The following is a 23880-nucleotide window of genomic DNA, read 5'->3' as shown; positions in this document are numbered from 1 at the left end:
GACATAGTTATAAGCTCCCCTGGGTTCAATCTACATTACAAAAAAAGGAGGTTAACTCTTGACATGGATGTGAATAGAACTTGGGGAAAATGAAGTAGTTGATCTCACCTGTGAACCTCTAGAACCTGTAGTGATTGAATGTGTTAGTTCATGACTTTGTTGTGATTATTAAATAAAAGGGAAATTTCAAGTCCAAACTGGCAGCGTATGTGTGGAGCAGTGACAAGGGACAAAGAGACATGTTTGTAACTAACAGTGCCCATCATAATTCCCTGGGAGAAGAAGTCACATAGTACCTGGTTATATCTAGTGTTGAATTTGCATGAATGGGTACTCAGAGATTGAAGTGAGCAGACAACCCAACTACTCTATGGAGTGTGACCATAGTGCTGAGGGAAGTAACTCAATGCTGAAACATTTGCCAGCATTGGCCAAGACCCTGGGTTTGGTTTTCGGCACATACAACAACAGCAGCAACCACAAAACCACATTGATTCCTGTGTATGTCCCTTTAATATACTAAAATCTGCCAGTTTGTTTGAAAAAAAAATTATCCCCTATCAGTACCACTTTATTTATATATGATATGTGCTTTATTGCTCAGTACAGACAGATCTTCTGGCTAGATTTTCCATGTCACTGTGCAGAAACTATAGGTTGTTAGTATCCATGCTGTTTTAGTTAGTTAATTAATTAATTAATTAATTGGTACTGGGGATTGAATTCAGGAGTGCTTTACGACTGAGCTACAGCCTCAGTCTTTTTATTTATTTATTTTTTTATTTTTGAGACAGGGTCTCACTAAATTGCTCAGGTCCTTGCTAAATTGCTGAGGCTGACCTTGAACTTTTGATCCTCCTGTCTCAGCCTTCTGAGTCACTGGTGTTTATACCAAAGTGCCTGCCTCTATTTTTGCAATTTAAAAAATTACTATCTGGAGTATATAAAAAACCTCTAATTTTTTTGTATGCTCTGAGACTTTTTGTTTCCTTCGGTTTAATACTTCAGAACTGGACTTTGGTTTTCATAGTGTGCTAGATGCTGATGGTTGTCCTCAAAGCAGTATTCTATTTTTCTATAGTTTGCATGTCATCCAAAGCTTCATATGTCAAAATTTAATCCCTACTTCGAGGTATTAAGAGGATGGAAATTTAATCCAACAACTATGGTGTTTGAAGGTAGGAATTTTGCAAAGTGATTAGGATTAGATAAAGTCATTGGGATTAGCAAAATGATGACTGAATCCTGATGGCTTTATCAGAGGGAGAGATACTAGCCAAACACGTATACACATACATGCATGCATGCTACCTATCTCTTGCCATGTGAAACCCTGCACTACACTGAGGCTCTGCCAGTAAGATGATCATTATTAAGTGTGGTCCCCTTCACTGGGCATCTCCAGAACTGTCATCTGAGCCAAAATAAACTCTTTTTTGTATATTGGGGATTGAACCAGGTTTTGAGCATGCTAAGAACAAACAGTACCACAGAGCTACACACCCAGCCCTAAACCTCTTTTCTTTATAATGTAGTCACTCTAGGATATTAGTAACGGAAAATGGACTAATGTACCTTGTTTTATCATAATCATCAATTTTAAGTTGGCCACATGGGGCCTATGGTGCCACATGAATGCAACATCCTAGAGATGGTGGAACAAGTAGACAAGATAGCATTTGGGAGACCAACAACATTGCAAACCAGAGACACAATACAATTTTTGCCTTTTGCTTAAGAGAGAAATAAATTTCACTGTTGCTTAAGCACTATTATACTGGGTTTATTAGGTTGACACATAAAATTAAGCATCACAATGGCTCTTATGCAGAGCAATGGGCTCTTCTTTCTTTTTAAATATTTTTATTTTTTAGTTGTAGTTGGATACAATACTTTTATTTTATTTATTTATTATTATGTGGTGCTAAGGATTGAACCCAGGGTCTTGCACATGCTAGATGAGTGCTCCACCGCTGAGCCACAACCACAGCCCAGGAAGTTAGTTCTTTCTAATCACCTCTCAGCACATTGAAGGGAATATGCAGATAGGGTGCTGAGTGGCCTGCAAGGCCAGACTACTAGAATCTAGAATTGTGGTTCATGCTCTCAGACCTGCCAGGACTACCTCTTTCACCTTGGCTATGCAGGCATGCTTACCTTCCAACACATTTTTCAGCTAATCAAATTGGCATGCTTCTCTGTAAACAAAACAATATCCAAGGGTCACAGGCCTTGGAAAGCACCCTGCTCATTTTTCTTTTGCAGAGAATCACATAGCACTCAAGAATCAGCCTGTATTTTAGAATGAGAAGGGATGAAACTTCTGTAGTGCTTTCACCCTCTGCCTCAGAATTATATGTACAGTAAAACTTGTTCCTTCCTTCCAGTGATTGCAGGGGCATTATCTACCCTGTGAAGGCACAGTTGTACCTGAAGCAGTGCCCATCCCTGTATCATGTCTGTCTATCCACTGCATTCTTTGGAATATTGCTCATACCCTAGACATCAGTTGCTTGACTTGGTGCAGATACACAAGATAAACATAGTATATGCATTTATTTATTTATTTATTGGCATTGGGGATTGAACTCAGGGCTTTACACATGCTACATAAGTGCTCTACCATTGAATTATATCCCCAGCTTGAGTGGTTTCAAAATGAAATGAGAAATAAAAATAATATGAGAAAGAAAAAACCTCAAAACATTTCTAAATATTATTTTCTCACTTTAATAGATTATCTTGTGTATGCCATTTTGGAGATTATTAATTGCTGACATAGCACAATGTGTCATAAACATGACTATTGATCAAAATACCCAAGGTGTCTATTAAATATAGGTTTTGCTTTTGCATGTATTATCCATGTGATTTCCCCCCCAATACTGGGGATTGAATTCAGAGACATTTTGCCACTGTGCTACATCCCCAGTCTGTTTTTTTTTTTTTTTTTTTTTTGGTACTTGGGATTGAACTCAGGGACACTCAACCATTGAGCCATATCCCTAGCCCCTATGTTGTATTTTATTTAGAGACAGGGTCTCACTCAGTTGCTTAGTGCCTGGCTTTTGCTGAGGCTGGCTTTGAACCCGTGATCCTCCTGCCTCAGCCTCCCAAGCCACTGGGATAATAGGCATGGGCCGCTTCTGGCTAAAAGTGGTTTTTATGACATATTAAACAGGATTAACCTTGGTCTGAGGAATTTGGTACTGCCCTGGTGCTCTCTTGTCACTTGTATGGATGTTCCAACAGTTTTGTTTCAGCCCATCTGAAAACCTTTTGAGCTATGGCAACTTTGGGGATGCTTTTGGTCTGAAGTGGCAACATTAAAAGTAGAAGTAAAACTTACATATTCTTTTTCTTCCATTTTCAGTTTCATGATATCATGCAGGGGGATTTTTGTTCATGGGCTATGTACAGATAGCTTTGACATGATAATTCTAATTTTATGGGGACATTAATCAGGGTGGCATTTAAGACGAGCTCTTCCATTCCCCTTTAGCTTTCAGAAGACCAAAAAAAAAAAAAAAAATCCTACAACTTATGTTTTCTTCTCCTGGGGAATGGTATGAAGAAGGTGTGGAGCCTTAGATAAGGCTCTTCCAGCATCACTGACCCTCTAAAAGGAGGGCAAAGGGGCAGTCACTGTGGTGTGGTGTGACAGGGAAGAAACAGCCAATTATCCAAACAAAATGGCTTGTCTTCCTTTCTTATGGATAAGCACAAGCCACAGAAACAGCAGTTACTCTATTATCCAACCTAAAAAGAGAGCTGGGGATGTAGCTCAGTGGTAGAGCACTTGCCTAGTATGTGCAAGGCCCTGGGTACAGTCCCTAGCACTGAAGGAAAAAAAAAATTGCAGTGTGTTGCTGGGTGCTGCCTTTCATTCATTAATTCACTCACTCATTCAGCTAGCACTTATTAAATTTTTTAAAAAATATTTTTTAGTTGTTGATGGACCTTTATTTTATTTGCTTATTTATATGTGGTGCTGGAAATCGAACCCAGTGCCTCATATGTTATGAGGCAAGCACTCTACTGCCGAGCTACAACTCCAGCTCTGCATATATTAAATTTTGATAGAGCACTGGCTGTTTTAGCTATGATGAATAAAATGGTCCTTTCCTCTAAGAAATGCACTTTCTTGGAGAAGAGATAAGAAAATAGTTCTAATGAAAGAAATAATGCAGTGTAATAAAAGTTATTATAGAAATATCTGCAGGGTGCTGCTGAAACATAAAAGAGGAAATAATTCTGACTTCTCAATAACTTTCCTGGTGAAGGAGGAGCCCCCTGGAAGAAGGGACAGAATGTGCAAAACCAGAGAAGTATAGCACAAACTCCAGGGCAAAAGTTGTGAGTATTAAGGCTGGACAGTTAGATAGGAGATAAACATTTAAGAAAATATTGACTTAGAATAATTACTACTAAAAAAACTTGTTAACTCTGTAATGGCTCCTTATAGGTCACACAGATCACAGCAGTCAAGGTGTGAATCTCTGTGAGGTAAAACTGCTGAAAAAACTGTATGAAATGCTTTTTGAGGGCAGAAAGCTTTTTTTATTTTTTTGGTCTTCCTTGGCCTTTGCTACTTTCTCAGGGCTATTTCAACAGAATGTCAGAGGCGAAACAACTGTCAGTTAAAGCCTCTTGGTTGGTACCTTGATGCTGTCTGTGATGATCAAGAGCAGGGTGTTAGATTTATAGGCTGCTGCTGCTGTATCTTCTCTTATAAAATAGCCTTATTCAGAAATGGGGCTCTATGAAGCTTAATATTAGACTATCACTTCAAATCACACACATCAAAAAGAGAAAAGAAAAAAGAAAGAAAGAAAAAAGGGTGAGTTGATAAGTCATTCCAATCAGGGTTTCTCTTTCTTTTAAGCAACTGACAAACTGTCACGGAATCTGCCAGACTCCACACTGGCCTTGTGCCTTCTCTCCATCTCCTGAACTTTTCCTCTTCCCCTCATGGGCTCTGAGCCTATTCCTAGCATACAGGTCCTAGGCTCCTGGTCTGCAGCCATCCTGGTCCTACTGAGCTGATTCAAGTGTCCTGCTTCTGCTCCTGGTGGCCTGATGATCAAGCTTCATGGAGGTGAGTTAGTCTTCCAACGCAGCTGGTTTTCTGGATATGATGTGGAAAATAAGATCACAGAATGGGATATGAATTTTAGACCATGAAAGAAAATACATGGAAATATTTAACTTTGTACAGGTTGTAGCTTCTATATTCTCTGAAAACCTCAAAATCACTGAGAATTTAGAGAGGCTGGTAAGAAAGTAATGAAATCCACCATAGCTTTTTGAGAAAAATTAAATGCTATATAAAACTACCCTCTTTATTAATGTAATCACCTTATTAGTTTTTGATTAAAATTATTAAGTATAACTTGGTTTTCTTATTATACTATCACTCTTGATATATATATTTTTTTATTTGATGCAGAGCCTACTCTCCCAGGAGCTAAAAATTTTTTAAATTGAATTCCTTATCTTAAGATCCCTTCTAAAGAATTAAAGTCATCATACTACAGTGATACATGCATACTCATATTTATAGTGGCACAATTTAATAACCAAACTATGGAACCAACATGGGTATTCATCAAATTTTGAAGAGTAAATAAAATGTGTGTGTGTGTGTGTATGTGTGTGTGTGTGTGTGTGTGTGTGTGTGTGTATTAAATATGATGAAGTTTTATTCAGACATAAAGAAAAATGAAATATGTCATTTGCAGGAAAATGCAGAGAAACCATCATGTTAAGCAAAATATGTCAAATTCAGAAGGTCAAGGATCATATATTTTCTCTTTTTTTCTTTTTTACCTCCAGTGTGGAAGCTGGAGGTAAAAAAATTAAATAAATAAATAAATTTAAAAAACAGTGGAGGTGGATCTCATGAAAACCAAAGGGAGATGAATAAAAGGAAAGGGACAAGGGGTGGGAGGTGGGAAGAGACAGGGAAGTCCTGGGAGTGATATTGGTCAAATTATATAGTTAAATTTTGTGAATGTACAATTATGTAACAAAAAATCCCATCAGTGTGTACAATTATAATGCACCAATAAAAATGTGGGAAAAATCCTTTCAGAGCTAAAATAAAAGAAACTATATTCTTCTGAACTTAGTGTTCTTTTCATTGTGAGACAGACAAAAGAGAAAGTATATTTGCCACAAGAAAGCTGAAAAAACTCACTAAAATTAATTGACAAAATCTCAACATATGAGCCCTCATGTTCTGAGTTATCATTTCCACCAGTTTCTTCCTCTTATGATGTTTAAGTTCATTATATGTGCATTAATTATTAAGACCAGGTTCTTTCTGGTGCAGTGGCATATTCCTGTAATCCCAGCAACTTGAGAGACTGAGGCAGAAGGATCAAAATTTCAAGGCCAGCCTTGCAATTTAGTGATACCCTCAGCAACTTAGTGAGACTCTGTCTCAAAATAAAAATAAAAAGTACTGGGGATATAGCTCAGTGGTAAAGCACCCCTGAATTTGATCCCCAGTACCAATAAATAAATAAATAAGATCAGGTTCTAATTTCCTCTATCACAGGACCTTCAGGTTTGTTTTTACTCTTCTTTGCCCTTAGCTGTTGAAGGAAACGGGGGCTATAAACATTGTGTTTATAATTTTTAGAGGAAAAAAATAAACACTATTGTCTCTACCTATTATACTCTTATCCCTTTCAAGGCCAAGTCAGGAAAAATAGATACTTTTCTACAATAGTAAGAAAAATTGGTCCTGTGATAGTAAGCATTTCATTTCAAATATTCAGTCAGAGGCTGAAAAGTTATGAACTAAATGATCTAACATCTCTTTAAACTGTAAGAAACTCTAAAAACTCAACAAGTTCAGAATCTTTCTTTCCTTCTTATGTGAAAAAGGCAAAACTTATGAAGCAAGGGTGCATTTTGCTCTTGAGTATGAGTTGGCTGTGCCATATGGCTTCTCTCTAGATGGATTGTATTTCTCTGTTCTTAGGTTAATTCTTCAAAATCTGCCCATCTGGGCTGGGGATGTGGCTCAAGCGGTAGCACGCTCGCCTGGCATGCGTGCGGCCCAGGTTCAATCCTCAGCACCACATACAAAGATGTTGTGTCTGCCGAAAACTAAAAAATAAATATTAAAAATTCTCTCTCTCTCTCTCTCTCTCTCTTTCTCTCTCTCTCTCTCTCTTCTTTAAAAAAAAATCTGCCCATCAAAGTTTTAAAAACTTACTTTGGAGGACTAAAGTCTGGAAAGCAACAAATGAATGCCCCTTATATATTTTATTAACCTTGATTTAAAAAATTTGCAATCTAAATCTTCTTAGGAAAATAAAATCTTTAGGATAACAAATTTTCCTACAAATTTCTTCTTGTTTTTTAAATAATTATTTTTTATTTGTTCTTTTCAGTTATTCGTTACCGTAGGATATATTTTGACATACAAGCATTGAGTATAACTGCTGAGGGCCATTACCAAGTAGGAATGACGCATCGAAATTTCCTTGCCAAGCGTACCCCATGCTGCTTAGAGGACATTTGATGGAACATTGCATGCATGCTTTAATAAGGTGACCTTGCTCAAGGACCAAGGCGGATCTGGGTTTAGAGCTGATCAGGTTTGAGGAAGTAACCGGCTCCTTGAGTTTAAGGCGTTGCCAGTTTAAGATAATGGGTTTTAGGGAAGTTGGCGGTTGAAGATTATTGCTGGGATTAGGGTGTTCCTGCTGCTTGTTCCCGTTGAGTTCTCGTGAGATTAAAATGGGATTTGGAGATAGCCTCGTGGAGTAGGTGAATGATGCGGGAGACTGCAGAACGTGTTTGCCCCTGGACCTGTGTGGAGGTGGTGTGAGAGCTGGAATAAAGAATTGCTGTTTGAACCTACAAAGCTGTGAGTGCCTCGTGATTCTGGTGCCAAGCCGAGACATTGGCCTTGGCATTATGGTGGCCCGTACTTGGGATGTCTGAAGCTTGGGGGTAAGTGAATTTGCTCGATCCTGAAGGAGAGCAAAAAAAAATGGGTGACCATTTCAAAAAACAACGTGTTCTTGTTTTGATTTATTTTGTTTTTATTTCAAGTTGCCTGTTCCTAGAACTTTCTCAGGCAAACTGGGGAAAATGGTTGACTCAAGGTTTGAAGTTTTTCGCCTCCGAGGAAGAGAGATTGTTAGAGGAAGGAGGCACCCCAGTAAGACCAAGAAAAATTAGGGCATATGTTGATATGATACAAAAATGTAGCCCATGGCTTTTTAAAGACGAGTTATTAAGTATATCGATGGGACCATCATGGTATCCTGTAGAAGGATTTTTCTTCAACAAGAAAGAGATGGCTAGTTCTATTTACTATACTTGTCTAAGATCTTGGTTTTTTAAGACATCTGATTAATTTACAAAGCTAAAGTGTTAAAATATCAACCACTAAATATAAAATCAAGTACTCTTTACTTACTAAGTTCCATAAGGTAATATATTTAAACATTATGTGTGTTTTCATAAATTGGTGAATGGAAAAAGGTTTAATATTGCTTTGGTCTGTGTCTTTGCTGAAACAAGGTTACTAAGTGTTAAGATTCTATCATGTGTAATTTATATACAGAGAGTATAAGAAGTTTCAGTTGGGTTTCAATTACAGTATAATAGTACCTTAGAAAACATAAAAGTATTTCATCTTATTAAAGTGGAGTAATTTTATAAGGGTTGTTTCAGAATGTGAATTTATAAAAAGCGTTAATGGTTAAAAAAGAGATAAAAAGATTCAAGATGTGGAAATATATTTTAATATAAAAGGTTAAAGGTTAAATAAATGTTTCTAGATGAGATAATTTCTGTGTGGTAAAAAGTTGTAAAAGACCATTTTAAAATATTTTGAGGAAACTAGACTTACTTTAAAAGCTTGAGAAAGGAAGAAAGAAGAAAAAAGGTATTTGTATATGGCAGATTGAGACAAAGCTTCTTAATGGAGTTAAAAAAAAAAACCTTTGGTTGAAGGGCAGCCATGTAAACTAACATTAAAGCGATTTATACAGAATCTAAGCCTCGTTTAAAAGAGTAAAGCGTTAGGTGGTGAAAAAGTACATTTAAAAGTACAGTATAGATGATAAATAAAATGCTTTAAAAGGTTAAATTGAAGGTTGTTGAGATACCGTCATGGCGGGAAAAAAGATTGCTTTACTCATCAAATTATTAAACTAAAAAGAGGGAGATGAGATAATCTTTGTGTGGTAAAGTATAAAGTTGTAAAATGTCTAAGTACATTGAAAAGGCTTTAAAAGGTTAAATTGAAGGTGGTTAAGATGCCTTCATGACAGAGAAAAAAAAATATAACCCATGAAAATGGGAAGATAATAAGATAAAAGATTTAGATAAAGAAGATTAAAAATTCGAAGTGGAAAACTTCAAAAGCAGAAGTACAGGAAGGTAAAAAGAGAGAGAGAAGATGTAGAAAGATAAAAAAGATATAGGAAGATAAAAAAGATGTAGAAAGACAAGAATTTTATACCCACAAAATAGGAAACAAAAGAAAACTAGGAGAGAAAAAAGCAACTAAGGGTAAATATAAAAGCCTTAGAAGAAAACTAGAAGATAGAAATAAGATAGAAAATGGTTGAAAATGTCAAGTAAAGGTATTTCAGATAGAAAATGCAAAAGGCTATGACAACTATGGTTTAAAACCACATCTAAAAATTAAAAGGACTAAAATAATTCTAAAAACTAAGGCAGAATGCTTTTGAAAGACTTATATTTAAAAGGATCTTAAAGGGGTATATATCCCCCAAAGATAAACTTAAAAAAACCCTTTTTTTACTCTAAACTTTCTAAATTTGGATTCATCAGGACTTAGTGCTGCGGAAAGACATATGTATCCGAAAAATGTACATAATGCCAAGGCCAATGTCTCGGCTTGGCACCAGAATCACGAGGCACTCACAGCTTTGTAGGTTCAAACAGCAATTCTTTATTCCCGCTCTCACACCGCCTCCACACAGGTCCAGGGGCAAACACGTTCTGCAGTCTCCCGCATCATTCACCTACTCCACGAGGCTATCTCCAAATCCCATTTTAATCTCACGAGAACTCAACGGGAACAAGCAGCAGGAACACCCTAATCCCAGCAATAATCTTCAACCGCCAACTTCCCTAAAACCCATTATCTTAAACTGGCAACGCCTTAAACTCAAGGAGCCGGTTACTTCCTCAAACCTGATCAGCTCTAAACCCAGATCCGCCTTGGTCCTTGAGCAAGGTCACCTTATTAAAGCATGCATGCAATGTTCCATCAAATGTCCTCTAAGCAGCATGGGGTACGCTTGGCAAGGAAATTTCGATGCGTCATTCCTACTTGGTAATGGCCCTCAGCATATAACTTCCCATTCTTGTGCTTTGTACATGATGTGGAGTTACATTGGTTGTGTATTCATATATGAACATAGGAAAGTTATGACTGAATCATTCTACTGTTTTTCCCATTCCCATCCTCCCTCTCTTCCCCCTAGCCTTTGGTTTTTGGGATTGGCTTATTTCACTTAGCATGATAGCCTCCAGTTCCATCCATTTACTGCAAATGACATAATTTCATTTTTCTTTATGGCTGAGTAATATTATATTGTGTATATGTTCCACTTTTTAAAAATCTATTCATCTATTGAAGGGAACCTAGGTAGGTTTTTTCCATAGCTTAACTATTGTGAATTGAGCTGCTATGAACATTGATGTAGTCATGTCACTATAGTATGCTCATTTTAAGTCCTTATGGTATATGCTAAAGAGTGGGATAACTGGGTCAAATGGTGGTTCCATTCCAGGTTTTTTGAGCAATCTCCATATTGCTTTCCAAGAGTGTTGCACCAATTGCAGTCTCACCAGCAATGTATGAATGGACCTTTTCTCCCATATCCTTGCCAACATTTATTGTTACTTATATTCTTGATAATTGCCATTCAGACTGGAGTGAGATGAAATCTCAGTGTAATTTTAATTTGCATTTCTCTAATTGTTAGTGATGTTAAACATTTTTTTCCATATATTTGTTGACCATTCATATTTCTTCTGTGAAGTGTCTGTTCAGTTCCTTTGCCCATTTATTGATTGAGTTATTTGTTATTTTGGTATTATTTTTTGAGTTATTTATATATCCTGGAAATTAATGCTCTGAGGTTCTTCTATGAACATTGTTGTAGCTATGTCACTAGAGTATGCTCATTTTAAGTCCTTTGGGTATATGCTGAAGAGTGGGACAACTGGGTATATATGGCAAGTTACTTAAAACAAATTTCTAATGACATCATAGCTCTCCTTGCCTTTTCTCTGTTCTGAGAATGTTTGCAGTAAGTGGAAGAAGGAGGATGCACTTTCTTAGAAAGTGATTCCTACCAGCCACAACTTTGTAAAGACAAGATATCCTAAAAGATTTCCAGGTACTGGGCTGGGGATGTGGCTCAGGCGGTAGCAAGCTCACCTGGCATGCATGCATCCTGGGTTCGATCCTCAGCACCACATACAAACAAAGATATTGTGTCCACCTAAAAAATAAACAAATAAATATTAAAATTCTTTCTCTTAAAAAAAGTGAATAAACCTTTAAAAAAAAAAAAAAACAAGATTTCCAGGTACTGAAATTTAGAATCTCCTTTGGTTTCTTTTTTCTTTCTTTCTTTCTTTCTTTATATTCTTTTTCTTTTTTTTTTTTTTTTTCAAATTCAAAGCCTCTTTATTAACAGTAAATCCGGGGTTACTTTTTGTACCCACGGTTGGCCCTCCGGCCTCTGGCGCGCTCGAATTTCCTGCCCTTGGAGCGGACATAGGGTTTGGTGTGGCTCTGTGGGATCCCAGGAGCCTTGCCAAAATGCCGGTACACGGTACACTCTTGGCCCTTGCGAGGACCAGAGAAGAGGGCAGTGCCACGGCTCTTGGGGGAGTCCAGGGCCAGTTAGTCAAAGGAGAGGATCTTGCCCCCAACCTTGAGGATGCGGCTGGGGCTTGGCTGCTCACACGAGGTGCGCACACCTTCAGTTTAGGCACCTCCTGAAAACGAACATCATCTATTACAGTCCCCACCACCACAGCGGTTTTGTTTTCTCAGCCAGGAAGCTTCATCTTCCGGATCATCCCAGAGAGGGAGAGAGGTGGCCTATTGGTGGGACTCATGAACAACCTCTTCAGTACCACTTGGTTGAAAGTGGAATTGGTTCCTCTAGCCAGAAACCTGTACAACTTGACCAACAGCCTTAGTAGACTTCCTGGCTCTTGGGCTGCTTGCGTTGAACCTTTCTGTCCTTGTTGTGGCCTATGTCGACTCCCATGATGGCGCCTAGAGCTCGGCCTAGTCTGGAAAGAGAGAGCCTGGTTTCAATTTTTTACTTCTCTCCAGTGCAGTAAAAAGTTATTCCAGGTATTTTGCCTCATTCATTTGATCTTCTTAATAAATCCAGTTTCATAAAGCATATTGATTGGCCTTTTGCTGATTTAATGATTAAGATAAAAGGCTTTGGAGGCAGATAAGGAATTCAAATATGGGCTCCAATACTTAATAACTGTGATCTTGGCAAGTTACTTAACCTCTCTAAGCTTCAGTTTCCTTAAAAGTGGGGTAATAATACCTATCTCATAGGGTTTTTATAAAGATTAAATGAGATAATATGCATAAAGCATTTTGCATAGTGGATGCTTACTAAATATTACATGATCAATGTCTTGTTATTATAGTAGAAGATGTGTTTTTTCTTTTTTTCTTTTTGGCGGGGGCGGGTACCGGGGATTGAACCCATGCATGCTTAATCACTGAGCCCACATCTCTAGCCCTTTTTAATTTTTTTCTTTTTAATTTTGAGACAAGTTTTGCTAAGGTCCCTCCCACGCTAGGTAAGCGCTCTACTTTTTGAGACAAGTTTTGCTAAGTTTCTAAGGTTGGCTTTGAACTTGTAATCCTTCTGCCTCAGACTCCTTAGTTGCTGGGATTACAGGTGTGTGCCACCATGCTTGGCTAAAGGATTTATTCTTGAGAGACAGGCCAACTGGAAGAACCTCAACTGACAAGATGAATTAACCATAAAATCCCCAATCAATCATATTGTATGAACAACTAATATCATTAAACATATTTTTCATATCATAATTTCAGTCTTTTAAAATGTACAATTCAGTGGTTCTTGGCATGTTCTCAAAATTGTACAACCATCACCACTATCTTAATTCCAGAACATTTTCATTATCCCCCAAAGAAATCCCAAGGCCATTATCAGTCACCTCCAAACCCCTTTGACCCAGTCTTGGCAACTACTACCTACTTCAAATATATTTTAAAAACACATTGAAAAAAATTCCTAAATGACATCCACTTTCAAAAGAAGCTGGAGTTGTCGCTCAGTGGTAGAGCACTTGCCTAGCACGTGTGAGGCACTGGGTTTGATCTTCATCATCACATAAAAATAAATAAATAAAATTAAAGTATTGTATTCATCTGCAACTAAAAAATATTTTTAAAAAATATTTATTTTTTAGGTATAGATAGACACAACACAATGTTTTTACTTTTTATGTGGTGCTGAGGATCCAACCTGGGTCCCTCCCACGCTAGGTAAGCGCTCTACCGCTAAGCCACAATCCCAGCCCTAAAAAAATATTTTTTTAAAAAAGAAGAAGAAGGGGCTTGGGTTGTGGTTCAGTGGTAGACCACTTTCCTAATGTGTGAGGCACTGGGTTCAATTCTCAGCACCTCATATAAATAAAAAGATAATAAAAGAATTAAAGCAGCAGCAGCAGCAGCAGCAGTGGCTGGATTTACCAGCACAAACCAACTCTGGTAGGTAAGGTACCCTTTCTCCTAGATCATTCCCTGTTGGCTGGGTTCTCCTACAAGTTTTGTTTTATTCAGAAAACATCTGTTTTTAAAGTTTTCAAGACAGTCCTGGCTGGCTTGAAATGCATTTTTTTTTTCCTGTACTGGGAATTCCACCCAGGGCTTCTTGCATGCTAGACAAGTGCTCCATTGCTGAGCCACAACCCCATCCTTTTTTAAAAAATTTTTTTATTTTGAGTCGGGGTCTAACTAAGTTGCCCAAGCTGGCCTTGAATTTGTGATCCTCCTACCTTAGCCTCCCAAGTAAAAATGCAAAATTTTTGTACTTGAATATTTTTTTCTGGGTTTGGTCTTTTAGCACATTGAAAGGATGGAGAATAAACAGATTTTGTTCTCTTCACTTTCACATAATTTCTCACTCAGTCTGGAACAAAAAATGAAGTACTCTGTTTTTGAATATTTTGTTATCTTTTGGTTAATGAAATTTAAATGAATTATTAACATGTAAAAGGACAGTAAATTAAAGTTTTTCAATGTATAGCAGAACCATGGAAAAGAAGACTAGAAATATGAATTTTCAACATATTGAAGAGAATTCTGAATTCTGGCCTTTAAAAAACTCACAAAAACTTATCTTGGTAGGCTACAAAGAACAACAGAAGATTTTGGAGGGTTAATAATCATTATTAACTAGAGCTTGCAAATGATTAGATGATAGGGCATGAAGAAGATAATAAAATATCTAAAGATAATTCAGATTTAAAAACTGGAAGACTTGTGATGCAATTAATAGATATAGGGAAGTCAAAAGAAGGAACGAGAGCTGGGTGTGGTGGCACACGCCTATAGTCCCAACTACTTGGGAGTCTGGGAGTGGAAGATCTCTTGAGCCCACACATTCAAGACCAGTCTGGGCAACATAGACGAAGCTTTTTTTTTTTTTTTTTTTTTTAAAAGGCAAAGAAATAATAAAAAGAAGAAGAACAACAGAAGGAACTGATTTGGGAAAAAATGATTTCTGTTCTAGTAATATTGGTTTTGAAGGACCCAGTCATAGGCTCAGAGATTCAGATTTGATAGTTACTCTTATAGAGGTTGTATATGAAATCATATAATGAATGACTAATTTGGTAAGAAGAATATAGAGTGGAGCTAGAAGAGAGCTGAAGATAGACCGTCTATGCCATTGTCCACACTTAGAATGAGAAGAGTAAGAGAAACTAACCAAGGCAGAGGAGGGGCCAAAGGAAGGAGAACTAGGACAGTATCACATCACAGGGGCCAAAGGATAAATAAGTCAAGAAAGATGAAGGTTGAGATTGTCATTAAATGAGTGTTTAGCAAACTCTACCAAATGAGTATCTAGCTGAGGTAAAGGGTCTATTAAAAGGGCAGAGATTCAGATAAGCTACCTTAAGCAAAGAGAAAACCTCACTTATTATGAGGATAAATGTTTATTACTCCAACACATGTTTTGGGCCCCTACAATGACAAAGCATCTTGCTAGGAAGAATCAAAGGACTGTGTAGTGGTCAATATAACACAGCCACTGTCCACATTGCTTCTTTTTTTAAATATTTATTTTTTAGCTTTAGGTGGATACAGTATCTTTATTTTACATTTATGTGGTGCTGAGGATCGAACCCAGTGCTTCATGCATGCTACGCAAGCACTCGACCACTGAGCCTCAACCCCAGTCCTTCCACATTGTTTCTATAATTTTTGTCTCTACCCAATAGCCGACTTCACCCTACATCTCTGCATGTTTTTCTGCCTTCTGTTTAAACTTCATCTCCAAGATTGTTTCTTTATGACTCTCCATCCCATAATCTTTCCTTTCCTGAACTCTACCTCATGATGATCCTTTAAGCTACTGCTCTTACTTTCAGTTTCCTGATTCTGTTTCCAGATTCTTCTTTTTGCATTAGATCAGATCTAGGGTTGCTGGACAGTCTATGGAATAGGTCAGAAGCCCATCTGTGGCTTGGGAAAGGGAGTGGAAGCCACATGGTATGTGGAGTGCTGATGTTTAGCATGGGCTATGGGATGGCAGATATTTCTGGTAGGCACTGGGAATTAATCTTAGTCTAAAAAAAATTAAACATGCAAAAACCTCACAGTATTTTCTATAACACTCTTAAATATTGACTTTGAGTCCCTATTTCCATGGGCTGGAGAGAAATTCAACTTGTATTATTTGAGGAATGGCATCCACACTGATTACTGCTAAAAGTCTATTACTCAATCTGGTTGGTGGTGTATTGAAGATTTCTTGAAATATGGCTATCCCCTTCATGCACACGTACACACCCTTGTCTAGATAGCTAGAAATACTAGATAAAGTTTCAGTGACAATTTAAGCTTTAGTTTTAAAGTGGTAGAATAAAAGCACTGATTTCCTCCTCTTAGAAACGAATCCTTCTTTAAGTCAAAACTACAAGGACAATGAAAAATAGATAAACTCTTTACAATGAAACTAGATACATCAAGTAGCTTGGAATACAACCTATGAAGAAGGAGTGCAGATCTAACATAAAGAAAGAAATACAGCTGGATATGGTGGTGTACACTTGTAATCCCAGTAACCCTGGAGGCTGAGGCAAGAAGATCCACATTTGAAGCAAGCCTCAGTAATTTAGCAGGCCCTAAGCAACTTAGTGAAACCCTGTCTCAAAATAAAAAAGGGCTGGAGATGCAGCACAGTGGCAAATTGCCCAGTATCCCCCCCAAAAAAAATTACATAGAAAAGTGCCTTATCATGTGGACCAAGACCCACATGTACCTTGTAGAGAACAATGAGAACAGATGGATAAGCAGGCTGAAGGAAAAACTTCAGAGCTCTTATCTTTGAGATACAGGTAAAGTGAAGTTGAATAAGGACAAATAAGCTATATTTACAGGAAACAATCTGTTCATGAGGTAGTGTGGAGGAGCAAGACTGCACAGTAAGCACCCCTGAGTGCTGTCACGGGGAAAAAAAGAACTTGTGCACATATTGTTTCCTAAAGAAAATATCCTCAAATATGGCTCTGCTTCCACCTTCACCCAAGTCTCTTGCAAAAATAGAAACAAAAAATAAATTGCATCTATAAGAATTGAAGAAAATGTCCAGAGTAAAGCAAGATACTATGACATTAGGAAATATAAAAGAGAAATTAAGAAAAATTAAGACTGGAGTGAGAAACTCTGATGTCTGTTTGATAGGAGTTTCAGAAAAAGAAACTGGAGAGGTAATATTGAAAGAGAAAAAAGGCTACATTATGGGACTGGGGATATAGCTCAGTTGGTAGAGTGCTTGCCTCCCATGCAGAAGGTCCTGGGTTCAATCCCCAGCACCACAAAGGAAAAAAAATAGCTATATTGCATTTGGAAAGGTAAAGGTGAGACTCTAGATATTAAATGAAGACAAAATAAGCAGTCAAAAATGAGGTTGGAATTTGATTATGAGGCAAAGGATTTAACCATGTTCCCTTGGCTAGATTAAATCTGAATATGAGAGCAACTAAGCCCATAAGTAGAGGCAAACATAAACTCCAACTGGGAATATAGAGTTAGGAATGAGAAGTTAGAGTTCTGGTTAAATTTTCAAGGGGATGTATAGCAGCTCTGGCCTTCAGGCTTGAATTCCCTTGATTCTACCACTGAGAAGTTTATCCTTCTTTGAGCTCCAGGTTCCCTCAGGAGAAATTGGAGCTCAAAGGAATAACCCCTACACCAATCCTCAGGGATTTTACCCCAGAATAAATTTTCTGTTTGTACTTTTAATCCTTTAAATGGAGATGATAACACAAATTAAAAATTAGTTTATGTACATTTAACATTTTTTTTCCTCTGTCTTAATCTTCCTTGATTTTTGCCTGCACAAGACTTGATCTTCAAGTCCCTTTTAGTTCTCCCTTCTAGATGTTTTTCTTGACCATAACCCCCTGGTTAAAAGAAACACTTAATTTTTTTTTGTCCATTCATCAGTTGATAGACGTTTGGATTGTTTGCACTTGTGGCTATTGTAAATAGTGATATTAACATTTGCATAGAGGTTTTTGTTTGAATGTCTGTTTTCAATTCTTTTGGGTGTATACCTAGGAGTGGAACTGTTAGGTCATGTGGTAATTCTATGTTTAACTTTTTGAAGAACTACCAAACTTTTCCACAGCAGCGGCATCATTTTACATTCTCATCAGCAACGTATGACAGTTCCAATTTCTTTTTATCCTCAACAACACTGGTTATTTTCCAATTTTAAAAATTATAACAGTGAAATTGTAGCTCACTGTGGCTTTGATTTAGATTTTCCTAATGACTAATGATACTGAGCATCATTTCTTTTCTTTCTTTTTTAAAAAAAATTTTTTTAGTTGTAGATGGACACAATACCTTTATTATTTATCTATTTATTTTTATGTGGTGCTGAGGATCGAACCCAGTACCTCACGCATTCGAGCAAGCATTCTGCCACTGAGCCACAATGCCAGCCCTTGAGCATCTTTTCAATTATATGTTGACCAATTGTTTTATCTTCTTTAGATAAAATATCTATTCAAGTACTTTGTCTATTTTTCAAAATTTTTATCCTATTTCTTTCATGACTCTTTTAAAAAAGAAAATTCATATCTTAATAATGAGGAGTCTCCTTGCTTACAGCACTTTCCACAGATTATTCAAATGCATTTATTTGAAATAGTTTTATTCTAGTCCATTTGTATTTTTTATTTATTTGGGGGGCAAAATGGATTTAACCCAGGGGCAATTTACCACTGAACTACATCCCTAGGCTTTTTTTTCTTTTTTGACTTTGCACACAACAGTGCCTTAGTAATACAGTTGTACAATATTTCCTTTCCTTTGGGTTTTGCATAAGATGGTTTTGCAGATAGAGTGAGCAAGCTTTGTTTTTGCGTTTGTTTTTTCTTTTTAAACATGTATTCAACTAGAAACAATTCAGAATAGATTAATACTGCCTTTTTATCACTACAGTTAGCTAAAAAATTGCAGGCAGTCCACAAAACAGGATTTGCTTTAAGACCAACCCTTGGAGTTAGCTAGAGACTAACAACGCTGGGAGCTGCTGGGCCAGGACAACTTAGCTTATCCCTAGCATTAAGAAGAAAGTCCTGGTTGGAGGCACAAGGTCTGCAGCACCAGCAGTGATGTGACTGCACAGCTCCATTGCAAATATTTATTTGCAGAGTGATCACCACTGACGGGGCATATAGCTGTAGGTGGGTATTCCTGGGACCTGGTATGTGGGCACAGTGACTGGGCGAGGAGCAACAGGAGTTGGGAAGTGAACAGTCAGCAGGGTACCTGCTGACATGGTCATCATGATCCCAGGAACCATGCCCATATGACCCCATTGCCTCTAGGAGGAGGGATGGGATCAGAGTACACTATAGCTGCATTCCGTTGGGCTGCACCACCAGGGTGTGAAGGATGACGTGAGTAGGTGTTGCATAAGTGGCTGTGTGTAGTACATGCCTTGCTGTGCAAGGGTTCTGCTGGGGGTGGGGACTTCCCACAGGGTCAGAAGAAGAAGAGTATGGTGGCACGGCCCAGCTGTTGGGGGACAGGACACTTTGTAAGGTGTGCCAGGAGTGTAACCTGTTTGGAAGGTAGGATTCCCTCCAAGGTAGAGAATAGGCAGGGGCTGCAGCTGCATAGCCCATGGGGAAACCAGTTGGATAAACAATTTCTTTGGCATTTGCATAGATAACCCCAGATAATCCAGGGCTATAAACAGGATTCATGATTTCAAGAACTCTCAGAGTCTGTCCGATAGGTGTCTCTTTTTTGGATTCAGCCCTTGGGGAGACATTCAGCAGGGCAGGACCACTTGTGGCCACTGCCCTGCCCCCTTCTTCCATCCCCAGTCCTTTTTAGTTTTTGAGACAAGTTATCATTGAGTTGCTTAGGTCCCCACTAAGTTTCTGACCCTTGCCTTAAACTTGCAATCCTCCTGTTTCACCCTCCTGAGTCCCTGGGATTATAGGTGTGTGCCACCATGCCTGATCATTTGTGTTTTTTTTAATTTGAGATGGACACAGGGCCCTGTGGTGCATGCCTGTAATTCCAGCAGCTTGGGAGACAGTAGGATCACGAATTCAAAGCCAGTCTCAGCAACGGAGATATGAGATTCTGTCTCTGAATAAAATACAAAATAGGCTGGGGATGTGGCTTAGTGGTTGAGTGCCCCTGGATTCAATCCTTGTACCCCCCCAAAAAATTTGAGAGGGGGGTCTTGCTGTGTTACCCAGGCTAGTCTCAAACTTGTGACTCTCCAGTCTCAGCCTCTGAGCTGCACTCCCTTCTGTATCTCTAATCCAATCTCACTGCATATAATCTTCTCTGTGCCTACTTCAACAGCGTTCTACTAGGGCCACACTAGGTTACAAGGTAGACATCAGCAGAGACATCATGGCAATATTTTTTAAAATTAATTAATTTATTTTAACTAGGTATAGATGACAGAGGAATTTATTTTGATTTATTGTACACAATTGCAGCACAACTTTACATTTCTATGGTTGTACATGATGTAGCATCATACCATATGTGCAGTCATACATGTACCTAGGGTAATAATGTCCATCTCATTCCACCATCTTTCCTGCTCCCATGCACCTCCTTACTCTCCCTCACCTTTGCCCAATCAAAGTTCGTCCATTTTTCCCATGCCTTCCTGCTTCCTGTTGTGGATCAGGATCCACTTATCCAAGAGAATACTTGACCTTTGGTTTTTTGGGATTGGCTTATTCTCCAGCTCCATCCATTTACCTGCAAATGCCATAATTTAATTCTCTTTTAATGCCACATAATATTCCATTGTGTATATTTACCACAGTTTCCTTATACATTCATCTATTGAAGGGCATCTAGGTTGCTTCCACAGTTTAGCTATTGTGAATTGAGCTGCTATGAATATTGGTGTGGCTGCATTACTACAGTATGCTGATTTTAAGTCCTCTGGGTATAGACTGAGGAGTGGGATAGCTGGGTCAAATGGTGGTTCCATTTCAAGTTCTTTAAGGAATCTCCATACTGCTTTCCAGATTGGTTACACCAATTTGCAGTCCCACCAGCAATATATGAGTGTGCCTTTTCCCCTATATCCTTTCCAACATTTATTATTGTCTGTATTCCTTTTTTAAAAAAATTTCTTATTGTTGTCTGTATTCTTGATAGCTGCCATTCTCACTGGTGTGAGATGAAACCTTAGCGTAGTTTTGATTTGTATTTCTCTAATTACTAGAGATGTTGAACATTTTTTCATATATTTGTTGATCAAGTATATTTATTTTTTGAGAAGTGTCTGTTCAGTTCCTTAGTCCATTTGTTAATTGGGTTGTTTGTTTGGTTTTTTGGTATTAAGTTTTTTGAGTTCTTTATATATCCTGGAGATTAGTGCTCTATCTGACATGTGTGTGGCAAAAATTTGCTCCAAAAATGTAGGCTGTCTGTTCACTTCATTAATTGTTTCTTTTGCTGAGAAGAAGCTTTTTAGTTTGAGTTCGTCCCATTTATTAATTCTTGATTTTATTTCTTGAGCTTTAGGAGTTTTGTTAAGGAAGTTGGGACCCAAAATAACATCATGGGGCCTACTTTTTCCTCTATTAGGCTCAGGGTCTCAGGACTAATTCCTAGGTCCTTGATCCACTTTGATTTGAGTTTTGTGCATGATGAGAGATATGGGTTTGTTTTCACTTTGCTGCATATGTATTTCCAATTCTTCCAGCACCATTTGTTGAAGAGGCTATCTTTTCTCCACTGTATGTTTTTGGTGCCTTTGTCTAGTATGAGATAACTGTATTTATGTGGGTTTGTCTCTGTGTCTTCTATTCTGTACCATTGGTCTACAAGTCTATTTTGGTGCCAATACCATGCCGGTTTTTTTTTGTTATTATAGCTTTGTAGTATAGTTTAACGTCCAGTACTGTGATGACTCCTGTTTCACTCTTCTTGATAAGGATTGCTTTTCTGGGTCTTTTATTTTTCCAAATGAATTTCATGATTGCTTTTTCTATTTCTATAAGGAATGACGTTGGGATTTTAATTGGAATCATATTGAATCTGTATAGCACTTTTGATAGTATGGCCATTTTGACAATATTAATTTTGCCTATCCAAGAGCATGGGAGATCTTGCCATCTTCTGAGGTCTTTTTTTCAATTTCTTTCTTTAGTGTTCTGTAGTTTTCATCATACAGGTCTTCATCTCTTTTATTAAGTTGATTCCCAAGTATTTTATTTTTTTGAGGCTATTGTGAATGGGGAGAGTTTTCCTAATTTCTCTTTCAGAGAATTCATCTGTGATATATAGAAATGCATTTGATTTATGGATATTGCTTTTATATCCTGCTACTTTGCTGAATTCATTAATTAATTCTAGAAGTTTTCTGGTGGAGTTTTTTGGATCCTCTAAGTATGGAATCATGTCATCAGCAAATAATGATAGTTCGAATTCTTCTTTTCCTATTTGTATCGCTTTAATTTTTTTTAAATCTGTCTAATTGCTTTGGGTTTCAAGGACTATGTTGAATAGAAGTGATGAAAGAGGGCTTCCCTGTCTTGTTACAGTTTTTAGAGGGAATGCTTCCAATTTTTCTCCATTTAGAATGATGTGATGAAAAAGAAAATATCATGACAGACGCTATTGAAATAAAAAAGACAATTAGAAACTATTTTGTAAATTTATACTGCAGTGAAATAGAAAACCTCAAAGACACTGACAAATTTCTAGAGGCATATGGTCAACCCAAACTGAGTCAAGAGGACATCCACAATTTAAACAGATCAATTTCAAGCAAGGAAATAGAAGACACCATGAAAAGCCTACCAATGAAGAAAAATCCTGAGTTCTACAGCTGAGTTCTACAAAACCTACAAAGAAGAATTAATACCAATACTCGTCAAATTATTCCATGAAATAGAAAAGGAAGGAACCCTTCCAAATTCATTCTATGAAGCTAGTATCATCCTGATACCAAAATCAGGTAGAGACACCTCAAGGAAAGAAAATTTCAGACCAATATTCCTGATGAACATTGATGCAAAAATTCTCATAAAAATTCTGGCAAATCTCTTACAAAAACATATTTAAAAAATAGTGCACCAGGATCAAGTGGGGTTCATTCCAGGGATGCAAGGATGGCTCAACATATGGAAATCAATAAATATGAAGAATCATATGATTATATCAATTGATGCAGAGAAGGCATCTGACAAAATACAGAAGCCTTTCATGTTCAAAACACTAGAAATACTAGGGATAATAGGAACATATGTCATCATTATAAAAGCTATCTAAGTATGACAATATTTGAGGCAATATCTAGGATTCCTAAGGCAACAAATTCAGGCATGACTTCAGCAAAATGGCTCCCTGTGCACAGCTCTCTCTGCTTATAAATTGAGAAATGCAGAACACTTCTCAAGCAACATCCTGCCAAGCTGCTCCTGGATCAGTTAAGTTCAGATTGCCTTTCTGTTCTACAACTATTTCCATGCCTAATTTGTGCACAATGTCTCTTTCTCGTTCCTTTTGTGTTACCTCTCCCTCTGTTGTGCTTTGGTGCTGCTACCACCACTAGATTCAGCACTGCTCCAAAGACTAGAATTTCTGGGTCTCTCCAAGTCTCTGTCTAATAATAAACTTCAGGGAATTTGCTCATCCATCCATCTCACTGAATAGCTGTTTTCTAGCTGCTTTGATTCTGAATTTCCTTTGTCATTTAAAATAAATGCTCCCTCCTATTTTTTGGAAGAATTTGAGATGGATTGGTATTAAATTGTTAAATGTTTGGTGGGATTTATCAGTGAAGCCTTCTGATCTGCTGAGATTTTCTCTCTTATTGAGTCAGTTCTGGTAGTCGTTGTGTTTCTAGAAACTTTTCCATTTCATCTACGCTACTAAATTTGTTGGTATATCACTGTTCATAATAATCTCTGGTAAACCTTTTTTATTTCTTACAAAATCATTTCAGATTTTAGTGATTCAAATATATATTTTTTCTTCATCAATCTAGTTTTTCAATTTTGTGGATCCCCTGCCAATCCTACAAAGAACCAACTTCTTCTTTCTTTTTTTTTTTTTTTTGG

General features: G+C 37.5%; 1 long non-coding RNA gene, 1 other non-coding gene and 2 pseudogenes across 2 annotated transcripts in view; 1 reads left to right on the top strand and 3 right to left on the bottom strand.

Annotated features, from left to right (window-relative positions):
* Positions 1-2550: 2550 nt before the first annotated feature.
* The window catches only part of LOC120886377 (uncharacterized), a 52110-nt gene continuing 30780 nt past the window's right edge, over positions 2551-23880 (bottom strand). The window contains exons 2-3 of the long non-coding RNA XR_005729348.2: positions 11450-11513; positions 2551-5128 (exon numbers count right to left, since the gene is read on the bottom strand). This is a non-coding gene — a long non-coding RNA (uncharacterized LOC120886377). The remainder of the gene's footprint in view (positions 5129-11449; positions 11514-23880) is intronic.
* Positions 11671-12330, bottom strand: LOC101973387 (large ribosomal subunit protein eL18 pseudogene; annotated as a pseudogene).
* Trnag-ccc (transfer RNA glycine (anticodon CCC)) lies at positions 17057-17130 on the top strand. Its single transcript has one exon. It is a non-coding gene; the product is annotated as a tRNA-Gly (tRNA).
* LOC101965082 (myelin-associated neurite-outgrowth inhibitor pseudogene) lies at positions 18981-19533 on the bottom strand (annotated as a pseudogene).

This window comes from Ictidomys tridecemlineatus, chromosome 5, assembly GCF_052094955.1.
Source record: "Ictidomys tridecemlineatus isolate mIctTri1 chromosome 5, mIctTri1.hap1, whole genome shotgun sequence".
Lineage (NCBI taxonomy): Eukaryota > Metazoa > Chordata > Mammalia > Rodentia > Sciuridae > Ictidomys > Ictidomys tridecemlineatus.
This window is presented reverse-complemented; position numbering and strand designations above follow the sequence as displayed.